Source organism: Capra hircus, chromosome 1 (genome assembly GCF_001704415.2).
Source record: "Capra hircus breed San Clemente chromosome 1, ASM170441v1, whole genome shotgun sequence".
NCBI lineage: Eukaryota > Metazoa > Chordata > Mammalia > Artiodactyla > Bovidae > Capra > Capra hircus.
Genome location: NC_030808.1, coordinates 58,268,859 through 58,289,823, shown reverse-complemented (window position 1 = coordinate 58,289,823; position 20,965 = coordinate 58,268,859). Strand labels below are relative to the sequence as shown.

At 42.1% G+C, this 20,965-nt stretch overlaps 1 protein-coding gene across 4 annotated transcripts in view; it reads right to left on the bottom strand.

Moving 5' to 3' along the window:
* The window catches only part of GRAMD1C (GRAM domain containing 1C), a 98,137-nt gene extending 96,767 nt beyond the window's left edge, over positions 1–1,370 (bottom strand). For 3 of the 4 annotated variants that reach the window (XM_018039330.1, XM_013962641.2, XM_013962638.2), the window contains exon 1: positions 1,260–1,370. The gene's annotated coding sequence lies outside the window, so the exon portion shown is untranslated. The remainder of the gene's footprint in view (positions 1–1,259) is intronic. The other variant, XM_018039336.1, reaches the window with a different exon arrangement.

Below are 20,965 nucleotides of genomic sequence, written 5' to 3'. Positions count from 1 at the left end.
TGTGTGTGTCGGGCGTGTGTATGTGTGTGTTCATTAGTTTCCATCTCCAAATCAAATCTTCAGTAGGAGTCCATTCTGGCTTTACTGGCCACAAGAGAATCTTCTCTCTCTAAGGAATCAGCTGCGAGGTCATTGGCAGTCAGTTAACCTAAGCTTCCCTGGTGGTTCAGATGGTAAAGAAACTGCCTGAAATGCAAGAGACCCCGGTTTGATCCCTGGGTCGGGAGGATCCCCTGGAGTAAGAAACGGCAATCCACTCCAGTATTCTTGCCTGTGAAATCCCATGGACAGAGGAGCCTGGCTGGCTACAGTCCATGGGATCGCAAAGTTATTCGCTCATGACTGAGCGACTAACACTTTCACTTTCACCCAACTTCTTTAAATCTGCTTCCTCCATTCTACAGTCGGGGCAACAACTCTCTGTAGGCTAGACAATAAGCTCATTGAGAACAGGGATCATGTCTGTGTTGCTCACCATTTATGCCAAACACGCAGTACCTGGAACATAGTTTAATGAATGACTGCTTGGGTTCATGAATATCTTACCTGGTCTATTTCACCGTAAGGTTGTGAGAATCAGTTGAAATACCAAGTCCACTCATTTGTTCATCCAACAATTATTTGAATGCCTCTACCGTTTTGTAAACTGTAAAATGCTCTCGATTAAAAGGTATTGCCCTAACTGCGATTCTCCTTAAGTAAGATACATACATACATACAACCAGCGTAAAAGCGATGAGGACAGTGTTCAGAAATGCAAGTACTCCTGCAACAAAAGTGGGCTTTCACCCTTAAAATCGGCAAGTCCTTCCGTTAATCAGATAAGGTAGTAAACAAATTAACCAAGGTAGTTGAAACCGAAAATGTGGTTCACAAAGCCCTTTAATCAAGAGCTGAGAGTTCAGGGAACGGCGTGAGGCTGGATCAACCTGATACCGGATCAGAATCACGACAGGGGGGCCTGAGGTTTGGACTAGGACATTTCAGGACCCAATGCCACACTCCACGCCCCCGAGAAGCCAGTCTTCTCCCCCAGAAAAGCAGACCTCCCCCATCGCCCAGAGGGAAAGGCTCCGGGAAGCACAGGAAACCGTTTCCTCGGTGACAACTTTGCAAATTACTCCAATGAGCAACAAGAAAAAGAAAGGGAAAAAGAGGAAATAATGTTCACAATCTGAGAGGGTTCTAACAACCTTCGCAAAGAGAACTGCCGGGTAAAGCCCTCGCTTGGGAACTCGTCCCTGAACAGCACCGCTTACCTGGCAGAGAGTCAAGGCGCCTTCCATCGCGGATCCCTCCGCCGCCGAGTACCGCGCACGCGCGCCCCGCCGCGGGGACGAGGCGGCCAGGCGCGCGCCCCAAGCCCTCTCCCGGCGCGCGCTCTGGGATCCCGGCCCCGGGAGTCCCGTACGCCCGGTCTCCGAGGGGCACCTTGGGTCTCCTCGGCGCGTCTGGCGCCCTCTGGAGGCCGCTCAGGACTCCCAGCCTCCACCCCCACCCCGTCCCTCAGGATGTACTGTTGCTGGGCTGCAGGCTGAGTCAACGTTTGGGTGTCTTGAGCGTGACGGTGGCGTAAACTTCGCCAAGCGTGGCTGAGAAACACCATAGCTGTGGTTTCTCTTCCACAAAAATACCCAAGAGGACTTCAAAGTGTGTTGACAGGTGCCCAGTAGGGACGCGTCAGAGACATTTGGAAGAAGATTCTAGTTGGCTTGGGAGAGATGACCTCTTCCAAACTGGTTTACCAACTCGTGTATGAGGGTTAATCAAGGGTTAACTCAGAAAGGTTTTTGGTGGCCACGCGCTCACGGGAACTGGATCTGGAGACGCTGTTTCTTTGGAGGCAAATCCATGCGAGGTCCAGGACACTGGACTGTCTGTTGCTGCGTGTCACTACCTCACTTCACAGTATGGACTCACTGTCATCTGTGAGTCATTGCAACTCAAGTGTGTCAGGGCAATTCACCGTTTTGTGACACTGAACACTTTATTCCATGAGAAAGCCTTACTTCAGAAGCATCCTAGTTCTGGAAATGAATGCAGTGTTTTGGACCCTCTCCCAGGGTCACTGTTGGTGGCAACCTCAAGGACAATTAAAGCCGGATGTTGGTGGCTGCATTAAAGAGGAGATGTAATTTTTTTTAATGTTTGAATGGTTTATTTATTGCTTTCCAGGTGGTTACAGTGGTAAGGAATCCACCTGCCAAGCAGGAAACGAGGATTCGATCCCTGGGTTGGGAAGATCCCCTGGAGTAGGAAATAGCAACCCACTCCAGTATTCTTAACTGGGAAATCCCATGCATAGAGCAGCCTGGTGGGCTACAGTCCATGGGGTCACAAAGAGTCGGACAGGACTGAGCAACTAAGCATGCCTGTATTTCCTAGGAATCAGGATGAGTCCCTGTCCTTACCTAGCTCTCAACCTCAAACGCCTGTGCCTGCTATGACGTAGCTTCTAGCACAAGTCACTTCTCCCAAAGCCTCCACTCTACTTCTTACCATACATACCGTGCTCCAGAGTGCAAAAAAGGGAATTGCGTGGCAAGGGCTTGTTCCTTCAAATCTTCGATAGAAGTTATTGATAAAAAGCTATTGACTGTTACAGATCCTAGTTCCAAAAAAGCTATAAAAGACATTTCTAGAACTCTAGAACAATTGAGAAATACTGAATACGAAATGTTCATTAGAGCTAGTGTTACAAAATAATGAAGGATGCAGATAAATTTATTGATATTTATTTATGGATAATTAATACTTTTGGTTATGTTGGAGAATATCTTTGTTAATGGAAAATTTGTGCTCAAGAATTTCGGAGGAAGTGTCATGATATCTACCACCTGATTTCAAATGCTTCAACAAAGATAGATGCCGGAGAGTGGATGTGTCCCCTCAAATTCATGGACTGACACCTAATCCCCTTTCACCATGTGAAGATGCAGGGAGAAGAGGGTAGTCCATAAGCAGGATGTGGGCTCTCATCAGACACAGAATCTGCTGTTAGCCTCTCATCAGACACAGAATCTGCTGTTGTCTAGAGCTTGAGCTTCCCGGACTCCACAACCCTGAGAAATAAATGTTTGTTGTTTAAGCCACACAGTCCATGATATTTTGTTATAGCAACCCAGATAGACTGAGACAATAGCTGTTGCTGCTGCTGCTAAGTTGCTTCAGTCATGTCCGACTCTGTGCGACCCCATAGATGGCAGCCCAAGAGGCTCCCCCATCCCTGGGATTCTCCAAGCAAGAACACTGGAGTGGGGTGCCATTTCATTCTCCAATGCATGAAAGTGAAAAGTGAAAGTGAAGGGGACAATAGATAGATAGCAAAATAGCAAATGGTAACAACATCAATGTGACAAGTATACCACTGTTCAGTGAGGTTTTTTCTATTTTTGTATGTTTGGAAATAATCATAATGTAAAGTTAAGGAGGCTGACGTTTTTTTCCACAAAAAGTCACATGTCAGGTACTGAGTGTATTTTTAAACTATATTATACATGCTAAAGGGCTTCCTCGGTGGCTCAGACGGTAAAGACTCTGTCTGCAATGCAGGAGACCAGGTTCAATCCCTGCGTCAGGAAGATCCCCTAGAGAAGGAAATGGGAACCCACTCCAGTTTTCTTGTCTGAAAAATCCCATGGACAGGGAAGCCTGGTGGGCTACAGTCCATGGGGTTGCAAAGAGTTGGACATGACTGAGTGACTAACACTTTCACTTTTCACTTTTATACATGCTAAAGGACAAATTACTTAATAAGACAATCAAGACAGAATAGGTCCTGATCCTTATCCTGCAAAACTTTGCATAAGCTGTGTTTTCTTTCAGTGCTTTATACAAGAACAGACTGAAGGAAAAATGACTGCCTATTCTTTGAACTAGAAGCCACACCAAGAATTCTTTAGATTGAGAGAGTTTAATAGTGTCAGTATTTTTAATGGTACTTTAATGGTAAGCTGAATGTGATCAGTATACAAAGTATTTTTTAACTATTTAATTTTTTTAAAATTTTGAAATAATTTCACATAAAAGTTGAAAATATGTTACAGTAACCTTTTCCCAAACCATTTGAGAGTCAACTATCAACTCAGAATACTTTGGTGAATATTTTTTATGTACAAGGACACTCTCCTAAACAGTCCCAGTATGACCAACAAAATTGAGAAATTAACATGGTATTACCACCTTCTAATTTTCACATGCCATTAAAATTCTACCGATTGTCCCAATAATGTCCTTTATAGCAAAAGAATCTAGTCCCCAATCATGTTACAATTAGTTGCCATACCTCCTGTATGTAATATCTGCAATATTAAACCTGTCAATCTGTCCTCTGCACAGACCCCTCCTCATCCACCCCTCCCTAACACCTCTTGGCCAGCCCTGGCAGTCATTGCATCCTTCACTGTCCCCACCCTGCTCTCGTCCTGAAATCCCTCACAATGATGCCCCCACTAAATAGTTTAAACTATTTGCAAAGGCTGAAAAGATGAAAATCATCTGACAAAGGAATGACGTTGTGGTGAACAAATCACTATTTAGGATTTAGACCCAATTTACAGTGGATGGTATTGTTTTCAAAAAATGAAATGTAAAAGAAGAGGAGAAGTGAATATCAAATTTTGGCAAGGGTAAAGATTAGCAAGATTTAATAAATAATATAGAAGATATCATAAGAGAAAGATTAACGGAATCCATTAAAATGTAAGATTCCAAAGGTAAAAAAATAACATGTCTTTTAAAAGCTAAAAGTTTGGTATCTTTATGTGAATAGAAATTTGTTAAACAATAAGACACACAACATGGATGAATCTCAAGAACATAATGTTGAGTTAAAGAAATGAGTCAGAAAAATACGGTAAGATTCAGTTGATAGCATTTCAAAACATCTAAAACCAAATAGTATACTGTAAATACAGCTAAAGGACACAAATATAATAAAACTCTAGAAAGAAGCAAAAAGTGAGAAATAGTTTCCCTTTAAGAGGGGTTAGAATCAGGGAGGTGCATACGGAGCTTCAGACTGGCAGAGATATAAAAATGTTCGTTGTACAGTCATTCTGGTTACCTTACACATATATATGTGTGTGTGTGTGGGGGGGTGTGTATTCTATTATGTAATTGATCTTCAGTGGCCTCAGCATGCAACTCCTTGAAACGGGGCTTCGGTTCCTGGCCAGAGATTGCAGTCTGGCCGCCGTGCTGAGAACACCGAATCCTAGCCACTAGACTAGTGGTCAGTAACAAGGTCCTATCTCTTCAGCTTTGCAAAAAAGGAATTCCCACAAAGACAGAAAGAAGCGAAACAAGTCAAGTGTTAATTAGAAGGAGAAGAGTACAGTACGTGAGGATAGACACGGGTGGGCTCGGAGAGTTGCACTCTCGTGGTAGTTTGAATCACTTTTATGGGCATTTCTTCCAGGTGTCCTTTGGCCAATCTTTTTTTATTTTTAAATATTTATTTATTTGCCTGTGTTGGGTCTTAGTTGCAGCGTGCAGGATCTTTGTTGCAGTGAGATCCAAAGCGCATGGGCTCAGTAGTTGCAGCCTGTGGGCTCTCTAGTCACGGTGCGTGGGCTTAGTGCCCCACTGCATGTGCGGTCTTAATTCCCTGATCAGGGACTGAACCCATGTCCCCTGCATTGGAAGCGGATTCTCAACTACTAGCCCACCAGGGAAGTCCCTGCCCAATCATTTTGATTTGCCTGGTTCAGAGTCCATATTTTGTATATCTCAGTGTCCTCGCATATGTTCACACGCCTCTCTTAGCCAAGATAGATTCTACCAAAGAGGCCTATAGGAAATTAGTATCACTTAGCATCACTCCCTTTTTGACTTCCAAGAAGTCTTTCTGTGCCTGTGTGGTTGGGGAAGTCTCCTGACTTCAAGAATGAGAAATATATGGTCTCTTGTCTTCTATCTGGGTAGGGCTCAGCCTCCTAACTCAATTGGCCTGTTATTTTTGTCTTGGGGTATCTACTTTGGTGGCAGGCAGGATCTACCTCCTGCCTCACAATTATTCTATCTAATCCATATTTAGTACAAGTAACTAAAAAAAATAAGATCCTTCACAGGTAAAATGAACAAAGGATATGAGTAAATGATTCCATTGGCCAGGCAGAACAAATGGCTGGCCCTGAAGTAAAAATTGTCTGGGTTCAAATTTTGGCTCCACCATGTATTAGCAGCTCATCTAATCTCTTCTTACCTATGTCCTCATTTGATACACAGAGATAGTAACAGTACTATATTAGCTTAGGCTGCTGCCATAACAATATAGACCAGACTGAGTGTTTTAAACAACAGAAATGTATTTTCTCACAGTTCAGAAGGCTAAAAGTCCAAGGCCAAGGTCCCATTGAATTCAGTTTCTAATGAGGACTCTCTTCCTGGCTTTGTGGAAGTTCTCTTCTGACTGCATTAAGGCAGCCCTGACAACCAGGAGATGGCCGGGCACTCATAGCCAGGTCACACTGTTCAGTCAGTTTACTCACTCAGTCGTGTCTGACTCTTTGCAACCCCACGGACTGCAGCATGCCAGGCTTCTCTGTCCATCACCAACTCCCGGAGTTTACCCAAACTCATGTCCATTGAGTCGCGGATGCCATCCAACCATCTCATCCTCTGTCGTCCCCTTCTCCTCCTGCCCTCAATCTTTCCCAGGATCAGGGTCTTTTCCAAAGAGTCAGCTCTTTGCATCAGGTGCAAAGATCAAATTCCAAAGTATTGGAATTTCAGCTTCAACATCAGTCCCTTCAGTGAACACCCAGGACTGATCTCCTTTAGGATGGACTGGTTGGATCTCCTTTCAGTTCAAGGGAGTCTCAAGAGTCTTCTCCAACACCACAGTTCAAAAACATCAATTCTTCGGCTCTCAGCTTTCTTTATAGTCCAATTCTCACATTCATACATGACCAATGGAAAAACCATAGCCTTGACTAGATGCAACTTTGTTGGCAAAGTAATGTCTCTGCTTTTTAATATGCTATCTAGATCGGTCATAACTTTTCTTCCAAGGAGTAAGCATCTTTTAATTTCATGGCTGCAATCACCATCTGCTGTGATTTTGGAGCCCCCAAAAATAAAGTCAGCCACTGCTTCCCCTGTTTCCCCATCTATTTGCCATGAAGTGACAGGACCGGATGCCATGATCTTCATTTTCTGAATGTTGAGCTTGAAGCCAACTTTTTCACTCTCCTCTTTCACTTTCATCAAGAGGCTCTTTAGTTCTTCACTTTCTGCCATAAGGGTGGTGTCGTCTGCATATCTGAGGTTATTGATATTTCTCCTGGCAATCTTGATTCTAGCTTGTGCTTCTTCTAGCCTAGCATTTCTCATGATGTACTCTGCATAGAAGTTAAATAAGCAGGGTGACAATACACAATGTTCTGTCAAACCTAAAAAATTTCATACAACACCAGGGTTAAACAAAGCCACTCTGTGACCATGGTGAATGAAAGTCACTCAGTCATGTCCAATTCTTTGTGATCCCATGAATTGTATGTAGCCTGCCAGTCTCTTCTGCCCATGGAATTCTCCTGGCCAGAATATTGGAGTGGGTAGCTGTTCCCTTCTCCAGAGGATCTTTCCAACCCAGGGATCAAACCCAGGTCTGCTGCATTGCGGGCAGATTCTTTACCATCTGAACCACCAGGGAAGTCCAAGAATACTGGAGTGGGTAGCCTATCCCTTCTCCAGCAGATCTTCCTGAACCAGGAATAAAATCAGGGTCTCCTGCATTGCAAGAGGCTTCTTTACCAGCTGAGCTAACAGGGAAGCCCATGGGAGAGCAAGACAAAATCAAGGCCATTCCCTAGTCACGTCTGCATGCTCAGTCGTGTCTGACTCTTTGTGACCCCATGGACTATAACCCACCAGGCTCCTCTGTCCATGGAATTCTCCAGGCAAGAATACTGGAGTTGGTTGTCATTTCCTTCTCCAGCAGATCTTCCCAACCCAGGGATCGAATCCAGGTCTCCGGCATTGCAGGCAGAGATTCTTTACCATCTGAGTAACTAGTGCCTCTTTAAAAAAATACTAAAAAGTACTCAATTTCTCTCAGGATAAAAGAAATCACTCTGAAATATCATTTTCACCTGCTAGATTGAGAAAGTACAAACATTTGATGATACATTCTGTTGACAAATCTGTTGCGCATACAGGAACTCTCATGGTGGCAGTGTCAAGTAATATGACACTTTGGCAATAGCTGTAAAAATCACAAAATGCAGATACAGCAATTCCACTTCTGGGCTTTTTCCTATATATTTAATTGCATACCTGCAAAAAACATGCCATTATTCACTGGAGAATTATTTGCATTATCAAAAATTGAAAATAAGTGTTCGTCAGTGATGGCCTGGGTAAATAAACTATGTCCATCTACCTACTGGAATTCTAGGCTGAATATTTTCTAAGAATGAGAGGAAGATTTCTATGTTATATACCTATCAACTATACTTCAATTTTTAAAAAAAAGAGTGAGAAGGAGTAACATGAACAAAAATGGCAGAGTAGGGAATTCTGAAAGTCTGACCTTTACAAAAGCAACAATTAAACTGGCAAAAACTGTCAGGACCTACTTATTCAGAACTCTGGAATCCAACCAAAAGTTTACAATAGTCAGGGGAATGCTTAATTAAGAAAAAGCAGCTGAGTCTCAGTAAGAGAGCTTTGTGACATTTTCATTTACTCCTCAGGTACCACCCCCTGCTTCATAATAACCCACATCCCTAGAACTGGTCCCTACTATTAGAGGAGTCGCACAGAACTTATTAAAGAAATGTGGGTTTTGTTTTGACCTGTCTTGGTGGCTCCTTGAAGGAATAGCTCAAGGATTTGCCTTATTTCACCTAACTCAGAACTCTCCTAGGACTCTACCTAAACAGAGGGGAAGAGGGTAGGATTTATGGAAAACATTTGAAGGTAAATAGTGTACTGTGTGTGTGTGTGTGTGTGTGTGTGTGTGTATGCTCAGTCGTGTCTGACTTTTTGTGACCCCATGGACTGTGGCCTGTCAGTCTCCTCTGTCTGTGGGATATTCCCCACAAGAATACTGGAGAGGATTGCCATTTCCTTCTCCAGAGGATTTTCCTGACCCAGGGATCAAACCCATGTCTCTTGCACTTCCTGCATTGGCAGGCAACTTCTTCACCACTGAGACACCTGGGAAACCCTAAAGAGATTATTAGCCACTGCCATTTGGGACAAGGGCAAACAGTTGAGGCAAACAATGGACAATCTGAGAAGTTTTGGAGGAGAGGCTAGGGAATAAGAGTTTTAAAACCTCCCACAAATTCCAGGGAACCTAGAAAGTCACACCCACATACACATTCAGAGCTTGGAGTATGCACAGAAAAGACCTAAGGCCCTAAGCTCTCACTGCGGGCTGCACTTCTGTCTCTGCAGTGAGGGAAAGCTAAGGCAGGGCTGTAAATTGCCTAGCCAAGTATTAAAGGCAGGCCCCAAACACACATGCCATCTGCCTGCAAAGACTGGGAAATTGTTTCCTTTTCTTTCTTTCTTTTTTCCCTGGAATTTAAGGAAATCTCTGTCCAACCTCTAACTGACCACTAAGCTAAGAGAACAGAGATTTCATGGCCACATGTGATAAAGAGTATACACTTCCAAAAATTAGTTCAACTTATGTTGTTCCTATAGTCGTCAACGGAGAAGGCAATGGCACCCCACTCCAGTACTCTTGCCTAGAAAATTCATAGACACAGAGAGCGGAATGGAAGTTTTAGGGAGAGAAGGCAAAATGGGGATCTTTTTTTTAAATGGGTACAGTTTCAGTTTGGGAAGATGAAATCAGCAACCTTGAAGATAGTTCAATTGAGAATATACAGTTTAAGGAACAGAAAGAAAAAAATGAATAAAAATGAACAGAAACTGAGAGATCTGTGTTGTACTATTAAACGTACCAACATGTACATAATGGCAATCCCAGAAGGAGAGAGGAAAGAGAGAAAGGAACAAAAAGAACATTTGAGGAAATAATGACACAATGATAACATCCTTAAGTATTGATACAGAAGGATAAAAAAAAATGTTTTTAAATAAGAAAAGCACAGTGTATAGTGCCAGAAATGTATGCTATAAATCTAATCATGAAGAAATACCAGACAAGGTCAGTTTGAACAACATTTTATAAAGAAGCTTACTTAAAATATTCAGAAATGACAAGCTCATAAAAGCACACAAAGACTGAAATATTGCCCAAACTAAAGAAGGCAAAAAACATATAATAATTGAATGCAGAGCGTGACCTTGGACTGAACTCTGAAGAAAAAAAAAATTAAAAAAAATTTTGTTGTTATAAAGAACATCGTTAGGACAACTGTAAAACTTTGAATACAGTCTGTAGATTAGATTATAGTATTGATAGTTATTCAGTGCTAATTTCCTGTTTTTGATAATTAGACTATGGTTAGGTAAGAAAGAAGAGTTCCAAAGAATAGCAAGGAGAGATAAGAAAGTCTTCCTCAGTGATCAATGCAAAGAAATAGAGGAAAAGAACAGAATGGGAAAGACCAGAGATCTCTTCAAGAAAAATAGAGATACCAAGGGAACATTTCATACAAAGATGTGCACAATAAAGGACAGAAATGGTATGGACCTAACAGAAGCAGAAGATATTAAGAAGAGGTGGCAAGAATACACAGAAGAACTGTACAAAAAAGATCTTCACGAACCAGATAACCTTAATGGTGTGATCACTCACCTAGAGCCAGACATCCTGGAATGTGAAGTCAAATGGGCCTTAGAAAACATCACTACGAACAAAGCTAGAGGAGGTGATGGAATTCCAGTTGAGCTATTTCAAATCCTAAAAGATGATGCTGTGAAAGTGCTGCACTCAATATGCCAGCAAAACTGGAAAACTCAGCAGTGGCCACAGGACTGGAAAAGGTCAGTTTTCATTCCAATCCCAAAGAAAGGCAATGCTAAAGAATGTTCAAACTGCTGCACAATTGCATTCATCTCACATGCTAGTAAAGTAATGCTCAAAATTCTCCAAGCCAGGCTTCAACAGTATGTGAACCATGAACTTTCAAAGGCAAAGGAACCAGAGATCAAATTGCCAACATCCATTGGATCAATAAAAAAGCACAAGAGTTCCAGAAAAACATCTATTTCTGCTTTATTGACTATGCCAAAGCCTTTGACTGTGTGGATCACAACAAACTGTGGAAAATTCTGAAAGAAATGAGAATACCAGACCACCTGACCTGCCTCTTAAGAAACCTGTATGCAGGTCAAGAAGCAACGGTTAGAACTGGACATGGAACAACAGACTGGTTCCAAATTGGGAAAGGAGTACTTCAAGGCTGTATATTGTCACCTGCTTATTGAACTTATATGCAGAGTACATCATGCAAACTGCCAGGCTGGATGATGCTCAAGCTGGAATCAAGATTGCCAGGAGAAATATCAATAACCTCAGATATGCAGATGACACCACCCTTATGGCAGAAAGTGAAGAGGAACTCAAAAGCCTCTTGATGAAAGTGAAAGAGGAGAGTGAAAAAGTTGGCTTACAACTCAACATTCAGAAAACTAAGATATGGCATGTGGTCCTATAATTTCTAGATGGGGAAACAATGAAAACATTGAGAGACTATTTTTTGGGTCTCCAAATTCACTGCAGATGGTGACTGCAGTCATGAAATTAAAAGACTCTTGCTCCTTGGAAGAAAAGCTATGACAAACCTAGACAGCATAGTAAAATGCAGAGATATTACTTTGCCAACAAAGGTCCATCTAGTCAAGGCTATGATTTTTCCAGTAGTCATGTATGGATGCGAGAGTTGAACTATAAAGACAGCTGAATGCCGAAGAATTGATGATTTTGAACTGTGGTGTTGGAGAAGACTCTTGAGAGTTCCTTAGACTGCAAGGAGATCCAATCAGTCAATTCTAAAGGAAATCATCCCTGAATATTCATTGGAAGGACTGATGCTGAAGCTGAGACTCCACTACTTTGGCCACCTGATGGGAAGAACTGACTCATTGGAAAAGACCTTGATGCTGGGAAAGATTGAGGGCAGGAGAAGGGGATGACAGAGGATGAGATGGTTGAATGGCATCACCAACTCAATGGACATGAATTTGAGCAAGCTCCAGGAGTTGATGAACCAGGGAAGCCTGGAATGCTGCAGTCCATGGGGTCGCAGAGTCAGACACAACTGAGCCACTACACTGAACTGAACTAGGTAAGAAAAGTTCTTTGTTTTAGGAAATATACTGATGAATATTTATTTAGGTTTAACTGATCTCCTGGAGAACGAAATGGCACCCACTTCAGTATTCTTGCCTAGGAAATCCCATGGACTGACGAGCCTGGCCATCTACAATCCATGGAGTCGCGAAGAGCCAGACATGACTGCGTGACTAAGCAGCAGCAACTAGTGACTAAACAACAGCGACTAAACAGCAACAACTCCTGTATTTAGATTTTGATCATTTTCAAATGATTCAGAAAACAATCGCATGTAGAGAAAGAATCATGAAACAGAGATATCATGGAAACATTAATAATTGAAGAATCTGATCAAGGGTATGTGGGAAGCTTTTGTACTATTCTTGAAGTTTTCCATATTTCAAATAATTAAAAACTATTATAACCAGTCAAAAATAAATGTGTAAAGGGAGTGCACAAGATGGGCAGAGTTGAGTTTAATTAGAGTTGATTTGAGTTGATTGTTACCAGGTGAGTATGCCAAAGCAAGAGAGGAGTAAGGGAGATGAGTGTGTATACAAGTGTATGGCAGTGATTGTCCCTGGAATCCAATCTGGGTGAGAAGCAAAGTTTGAAGAGTGTGAAGGACAATGAAAAGTGTTGGGATTGCAAATTGATAAATCTAATTGTATTTGAAGGATTGCAGGTAACAGCTAAAATTTTTAAAGTTTTACGTAAACAATAATGGGACAGGAAGAAGCTCATCCCATTTCTCGTCTGGCAAAACTCATAGACATTTTGATAAGCAAATCAATTTTTTAAAGAAAAAAATTGGAAGGTGATGAGTTGGATAGATAGGAACAATCCTTGAAACAGATTGTGACAAGTTGCAGTACAGGTAAAATTCTCTGATATGAGCATGACAGTGGGTGGCTGCCAAGAGTGGGCGATAAGATCAAGATGCAGAGGTCAAGGGACTAAAAAGCCAGGGAATAAACGTATAACCTTAGTGGATATTCAAATCACCAAGTGCTATGGTTTGAATGTGTCCCCCCAAAATTCATATGTTGAATCATAACCCCCAAAGGTGATGGTGATCTTAAGGTGGCATCTTTAGGAAGTGCTTGGGTCTTCCTAAACACTAAAGGAATGTGTGCTTATAAAAATTTTTTATACAATTTTGAAAATTGCTTTCACTTTATAATTATCACAAAACATTGGCTGTATTCCCTGTGCATCCTTGAACATCCAGAGTACATAGGCTCAGTAGTTGCAGAGAGTGGGCTTGCCCTGGGACCTGTTTCCTGATTAGGGATAGAACCCACATCATCCCCTGCACTGGAAAGTGGATTCTTAACCACTGGACCACCAAGAAAGTCTCTTCTTTTTTAAAACTAAGGATATTGTGTAGGAATACATATGGGGATGGTAAATATGCAAATAAGTGGTTGATTAACAAAATTCAGAGTGAAGTGTATCATTGTGGGGAGGAAGATGGCTACAACTGAGGAGAGGCAGAGTTTCTGTGTTCCTTGAATGTTCTGTTTCTTAATGAGTAATGGGTCTGTGTGTGCTCTGTCATGTCTGACTCTTTGTGACCTCATGGACGGGAGGCCTGCCAGGCTCCTCTATCCATGGAATTTTCTGGGCAAGAATACTGGAGCGAGTTGTCATTTCCTCCTCCAGAGTAATGAGTACATACATATTTATAGTATTTTTAAAATTGTCCAAGTAAATATTGTATATTCCTCTGTACGTATGATACACTGCATAGTATTTTTAATAAAAATAAACAATTAAAAGCTATTCTATTTTTATTTAAATATTGCTCATTAAATGTTGGATTGACAAAAAGATTTTGGTTTTGATTTGAACCATTTTTGTAAGATGCGAGCAACCTGAATGTATCTTTAGCCTAATAGGAAAGACCTAAAAGATACAAAGAGGCTCAAAATAGGGAAAAGGGTAATATTTCCTTGGAGAATAGCATAAGATCCACTGGACAGTACAACTTTAGAGACTGGCAAAATCTAAGGGTACATGTGAAGAAGAAGCTTGTGTTAGAATAAAAAGAGGAGAGTAAGCTGAGAGAGCACCTACGTCATTTGCTAAAGGTACTGGGTTTCTAGATTTCATTAAACCATGAATTATTTAAATCCACTTTGAGTCAATTCCTGAAATGGGGTGTCTTATATTATCTAATGGAGCGCTATAACCTGTGGTGTTAAATAAACACATCTAAATTTGACCTTTTCTGCCTTTTCATACTCTTTTGAAATATGGTGTTGGAGAAGACTCTTGAGAGTCCCTTGGACTGCAAGGAGATCAAACCAATCCTGGAGGAAATCAGTCCCGAATATTCATTGGAAGGACTGATGCTAAAGCTGAAACTCCAATACTTTGGCCACCTGATGCGAAGAACTGACTCATTGGAAAAGACCCTGATGCTGGGAAAGATTGAAGGTGGGAGAAGGGGACGACAGAGAATGAGATGGTTGGATGGTATTACCAACCCAATGGACATGAGTTTGAGTAAACTCTGGGAGTTGGTGATGGACAGGGAGGCCTGTCATGCTGCAGTCCATGGGGTCGCAAGTCAGACACGACTGAGCGACTAAAGTGAAATTTGACCTGCCATCTCTCACACCCCTCTCCCATTCCTTTGCCCTAATGATATCTACCAATTTCACAATTTTAGCATTGCTACTTTAACTAGTAATGCTTTGCTTTCACAAAGATACAAGTAGATGTTTTCTAATAGACTATTGATACTGTAATTAAATTCAGTGATCATTAAACATGTTGAGACAATGTTTTCCTTTATATAATACTTCTCTCAGAAATTAGACACAGGACTTCCCTTGAAGCTCAGTTGGTAAAGAATCTGCCTGCAATGCAGGAGACCTGGATTCAGTTCTTGGGTTGGGAAGATCCCCTGGAGAAGGAAATGGCAACCCACTCCGGTTCTTGCTTGGAGAATTCCATGGACAGAGGAGCCTGGAGGGCTACAGTCCATGGGGTTGCAACAGTCAGACATGACTTAGTGACTAAACTACAACCAGCAGCAGAAACCATATTATCTATTTTATTGAATATAACAGGCCACAGGAACACTATTTTTTAATCTCTAGTGAGATCATTAATAATTTAGCATTGAATTATAACAATTCATGGATAAGTGTTAATTCTGCCTTTGAAAGATACAAATTGTGCTCATGGTGATTAGAACGCTAAATGTATATAAGCTGTAAAACATGCAGTAATTTTCATGTAGCTATGTTTGTTGGGGACAGAGAAGAGAATACTAGCATCAGTGAGGATCTTGCCTTGGACCACACAGAGGTGCAATTTAAAGTAAGTCCAATCCCTGGGGAGCAGCATGTGTATGATTCAGATCCTAGAACAGAAGGTCACAGACGAAAAATATGTGGACTTGAATTCTCAATCCTCTCAAAATGAAGGCTACAATGTGAAGAATTTGTGAAATATTTACTTAGTACTTATTTGGCGGCTGGGTCTTAGTTGTTGCCCGCGGGATCTTGGCTGCGCCATGCGGGGTCTTTCACTGAGGAGCTCGTTCTCTGGTTGTGGCACTTGGGCTCAGTAGCCATGGAGCATGGGCTTAGCTGTCCCTCGGTATGTGGGATCTTATTTCCCCTCCAGGGACTGAGCCGTGTCCCCTGCATTGCAAGGTGTATTCTTAACCCCTGAACCACCAGTCCATGGAGTTCTCCTTTTCCCGCGAAAATGCCTCAGCACAAAATGCTTGACTGTAGCCAACATGGCTGGAATTTCTGTGGAAGAGGAAATTGCCCAGAGAGAGGAAAGGGAAGGTGATGCGTTTGGTGCCATTCCCTAGAAGCTGAACCTGAGAAAGAGATTGAGGTACAGTTGACTTGCTGAGGGAGCACTGCTTAGGGAAAATTCTAAGGGAAGCAGGAAAGGAGGGGTGAAGAAGTAGACACTCACGTGGGTGCAACTGAATTTATACTGATCCCACAGGGAGCTCCAGAGCAGCAAAGTCATCACTGACTTGTGTCACTTTGAAGCAAGAGGATTGGCCTTTGATACCCTCATGTTAGTTTGGGACCACCAGGTGTGGGGTGGTGGGGGGAGCACTGGGTGTGGGGTGGTGGGGGGAGCACCGGGTGTGGGGTGGTGGGGGGAGCACCGGGTGTGGGGTGGTGGGGGGAGCACCGGGTGTGGGGTGGTGGGGGAAGCACTGGGTGTGGGGTGGTGGGGGGAGCCCTGGGTGTGGGGTGGGGAACACTGGGTGTGGGGTGGTGGGGAGCACTGGGTGTGAGGTGGTGGGGAGCACGAGGTGTGGAGAGCATGAGGTGTGGATAGTGGGACCACTGGTTGTGGGGTGGTGGGGAGCACCGGGTGTGGCGTGGGGAACACTGGGTGTGGGGTGGTGGGGAGCACTGGGTGTGAGGTGGTGGGGAGCATGAGGTGTGGATAGGGAACCACTGGGTGTGGGGTGGTGGGGAGCACCGGCTGTGGCGTGGGGAGCACCGGGTGTGGGGTGGTGGGGAGCACCGGGTGTGGGGTGGTGGGGACCACCGGGTGTGGGGTGGGGGGAGCACCGGGTGTGGGGTGGTGGGGGGAGCATCGGGTGAGGGGTGGTGGGGGCACAGACATAGAATGCTTCACCTTCCGGGCATTGCCATGTGTGGCAAAGATTATTGGTGGAGAGCAAGTTTCAGTACAAATGAGAACTGCTTATGTTTCAAAGCTTAGAAATTTACATCTACATGCATTTAGTTAAACATCTTGTGAGAAATTAAGTCATCTAATATTGTTGTTACTGCTCAATCACTGAGTAGTGTCCGACTCTTCGCGGCCCCATGGACTGTAGCCCACCCCTCCTCCCTCCATGGGATTCTCCAGGCAAGAATACTGGAGTGGGTTGCCATTTCCTTCTCCAGGGGATCGTCCAACACAGGGATCGAATCCATGTCTCTCGTGTCTGATGCATTGGCAGGCGGGTTCTTTTTTTTTACCACCTGAGAAGCCCGTTATATAGCTGTAATTCAGGAATTCTTTTCCAAAAGAGCAAGCCCATCATTTTTGCTTCTGTTGTGTTTATGGAGTAAGTTATTTTATTGAAGTGTAATTTTAAAATTTTCACTTCATAATATTTAAATAGATATTGCTCTTACTTCAATTCAAATTGCTGTAAAATCAAGGAGCGTGTTTCCCCTTCTGCCCAATATATAAATTCAATAGCCTGGGTTTCTGTTTGCAGTTTCTAGAGATTAATTTAATTTTCTCATGAACATACATTTTGAGGCTATCATATAGGTGATTCTTGCTTTTAGGCCCCCTTTTCATGGATAAAGAATTGTAACTAAGTTATAATGTAATCAACAGAGGGTTCAGATAAGTTAGCCACTGAATTTGGGGTAAAATACAAGCAATGTGGCACAGGCAAAATTTGCTTTGGGAAGCCCAAAAGACACCTCAAATACAAAGCAGCTGCAGAGGCACCTGGTGCTATTTCTTACTTGAGCAACTCTGTAAATACCAGAGATTTATTTATGTTTATCACAAAATTCTTCTTACCGGGCAGTAGTTGAACCAAAGTGATACCAAGAGATGCTGCTAGAACAAAGAAACATATTTGAAATGGTTCTTGTCAGTTCATTCTATTAGGTAAGTCACATGATTCAAAAGTCAATGTTTTATTATTTTTGAATTAGTCACTTGCTTAAGAGTTTTGCATTTGATAATGAATTTCTATATAGGATCAGGCCAACACTGGCCCTTTCAAAAGGATTCAGTAAGCACTGATATTTTAACAAGCGTTAAAAGAGTCTGGCTGTTCACTTAAAAGCAGTGTTGCTAAAACTTCTGGTTTGAAGACTACCTTCATGATCTTGCTATATCTTCTTAATTGCCTGCACTTTTCTGTACTTAATATTTTTCTTTAAAAATGACTCACTTCAAAAATTGTTTTTACTAGATTGGCCTGCTCCCTAAACAAATCCTTGAAATCTTGGATATGAAACACATATTTGCCTCTATACATTAAAATGTATTATTATTCATCCGTCTCTCTCCAAAACCCATCTCATGGACACAGAAATAGTGCTGTGCTATCCCCCTTCAAGGAAAGATGATGCCCAGCTGCCAGGACTGTGGTTAGCAGACAGCTGCCAGCCGTCAGCTCCTGCTAGGCTGTGTCTACAGGTGCCACATCACCGCAGGTCATGTCCTTGCAGGGCAGCACGAACCAGACTGTAAGAGGGAGTGGGAGAGACATGGAGTACTAAGGCCTGGCTGTCTCAGTCTGATGCATGTCAACTCTCACTGGCAATATTTGCTCCAGAATTTCCTCACTGGAGGGGCCAAGGCTATGCCAAGCCTGCTTTGTACTTTGATTTCCGCTATGCCCAATGTGGCTCTGCACCCTCCCTTTCTTGATTCTAAATAAGCAAATTGTACCTCCATCTCCATCTTAGCATATATTTCCAAAGAAAATATTGTCCTAAATCATTTTTTTAGGATGCCTGTTATAAGGTCTTTATAAAGACTACGAAATAAAGCATGCAATTTAAAAATAAAGTCCATGAATATGATTTTGTGTGCTTGAACTATAGCTTGGCTTTTATACAAGGTGTTCAAGACTCTTAGTGCAATTTCAAGTCATCTAGTAAATGCTAGATGTACTACTTGGAAGCTGTAACAGTATCAGAGTTGTTCAGATGATGGCTAAAAATCAAACTAAAAGTTATTGTAATGGATTAAAGGAAAAGGAATTCTGAGTCTCAAGACAAGTACTATTTTTTCAAAACATGAAACTAAATTATATTCTATCATTTTATTTACAAATTAAGCCTGTGGAGGGAAAAATTAAAATGTCACAGGATTTTCACTCCTTTTTGAAATCTCCTGAATAAAAAGAAATGAGCAGAAGAGAAATTGCAGTCCATTCAATAAATACCTGAAACCACTATACAGAATCCTGTTTGAAATCCGTGAGTTTAACAATGATTATTGCTCCAATTTAATGATTTAGGAAAACTTTGTCCAAGTTCCAGACAATTCTGAATCTAAATTAGTCAGAAACACATGAATCAGGAGAGCACTGTTTAAGGGCAATAACTATGGACATGTTAAAAGATAAATTGTTCAGAAAAATCTTCAAGTAGAGATTGCAGAACTGTTAATATTCAGAGGATATTTATTTAAATCTCCTCTGTTACCTTTCATATCTAAACATTGAATAAAGATACTTGTTGCCACAAACTTGCCCCATGTAAGAATTACCTGGGATGTTTGTTAAGTTAGCTCCTATCTTTCCCCCATGATCCTATTGATCATCCGTTGGATCATCGAAAAAGCAAGTGAGTTCCAGAAAAACATTTACTTCTGCTTTATTGACTCTGCCAAAGCTTCTGACTGTGTGAATCACAACAAACTGTGGAAAATTCTTGAAGAGATGGGAATACTAGACCACCTGACCTGCCTCTTGAGAAATTTGTATGCATCAACATTTAGAAATGGCCATGAAACAACAGACTGGTTCCAAACTGGAAAAGGAGTATGTCAAGGCTATATATTGTCACCCTGCTTACTTAACTTATATGCAGAATACATCATACGAAATGCCAGGCTGGATGAAGCACAAGCTGGAATCAAGATGGCTGGGAGAAATATCAATAATATTTGCAAATATACTCAAATATGCAGATGACACTACCTTTATGGCAGAAAGCGAAGAAGAACTAGAGTCTTTTGATGAAAGTGAAAGACGACAGTGAAAAAGTTGGCTCAGTATTCAGAAAACTAAGATCATGGCATCTGGTCCCATCACTTCATGGCAAACAGATGCGGAAACAGTGGAAACAGTAAGAGACTTTATTTTTGGGGGCTTCAAAATTACTGTAGATGGTGACTGCAGCCATGAAATTAAAAATGCTTGCTCCTAGGAAGAAAAACTATGACCAATCTAGACAGCATAGTAAAAATCAGAGACATTACTTTGCCAACAAAGGTCCATCTAGCCAAAGCCATGGTTTTTCCAGTAGTCATGTGTGGATGTGAGAGTTGGACTATAAAGAAAGCTGAGCACTGAAGAACTGATGCTTTTGAACTGTGGTGTTGGAAAAGACTCTTCAGAGTCCCTTGGACTGCAAGGAGATCCAACCAGTCCATCCTAAAGAAAGTAAGTCCTGAATATCCATTGAAAGGACTGATGCTGAAACTCCAATACTTTGGCCAGCTGATGGAAAGAACTGACTCATTGGAAAAGACCCTGATGTTGGGAAAGATTAAAGGTGGGAGGATGAGATGGTTGGATGGCATCACTGACTTGATGGACATGAGTTTGAGTAAGCTCCAGGAAGCTTTACTTTTGCTGTGACACGGAGCTAATCAGTTAACCTCTCTGGACTTCTGGTTTCTCTTCTGTATTATGAGGGGGTTGGAAAATATGATCAAAATCCTCTTGCATCCAAGAAGCTGCTTTACCTTCAGAAGCACTAAACCCCACATCTGCCTATTTATAAGCATAATTGGTGTGCGTACTATCTGCTTTTTAAAAAACATCATTTTGAAGAGATTCTCTTTTAAACACTTTTTCCCAAGAGTGTCCTGGTTCTTTTACAGGGTGCTGCTTTATGTTGCAGAACAATGGCGTTTCACTTACTGATTGAATGATCTTTTTTCCCCTGGGTTCTTAAGAGGCCTGAAGTAGTCACTTGGAGTGCCCCACCTGAATCTCTTTGGCCATGGCTTCCATTTCAGTGCCCACTAGCTGATCTCCCAACTGCTGGCACCTAC